Below are 385 nucleotides of genomic sequence, written 5' to 3'. Positions count from 1 at the left end.
GGGGCCGGTCTGAAGGGGCCGATTGCACAGGGCTGCCGGCAGGTACCGGGATTCGCGTCAGCTTCATCCCCCAAAGCTGCGATGCAAGCAGTAGGTGACACCGCACAGTAAACCCCCTCCTTTACACCGTCATCCTGCGGCTCATACGAGCGCTTTGCTATTTCAAGAGCGTTGTATTTCGTTCATTGATAACGCTTTACCTGTTGCTTCAGATGTTCAAGCACAGACTTTTCCCAAACTGTTCCTGCCAACCCTTCTGTGACATGGGATATCTGTAATATAACATATATCCCAAGTAATTCATAGTAAAGATAAAAAAATGAATTATCCAGAATTTCACTGTTGGAAAGAACAGCAGAATTTGACCAAATATGAACACTTCCTG

Source organism: Egretta garzetta, unplaced genomic scaffold, assembly GCF_000687185.1.
Source record: "Egretta garzetta isolate BGI_Z169 unplaced genomic scaffold, ASM68718v1 scaffold287, whole genome shotgun sequence".
NCBI classification, from domain to species: domain Eukaryota; kingdom Metazoa; phylum Chordata; class Aves; order Pelecaniformes; family Ardeidae; genus Egretta; species Egretta garzetta.
The sequence above is the reverse complement of the archived record's forward strand: the minus strand, read 5'-3'. Positions refer to the sequence as shown.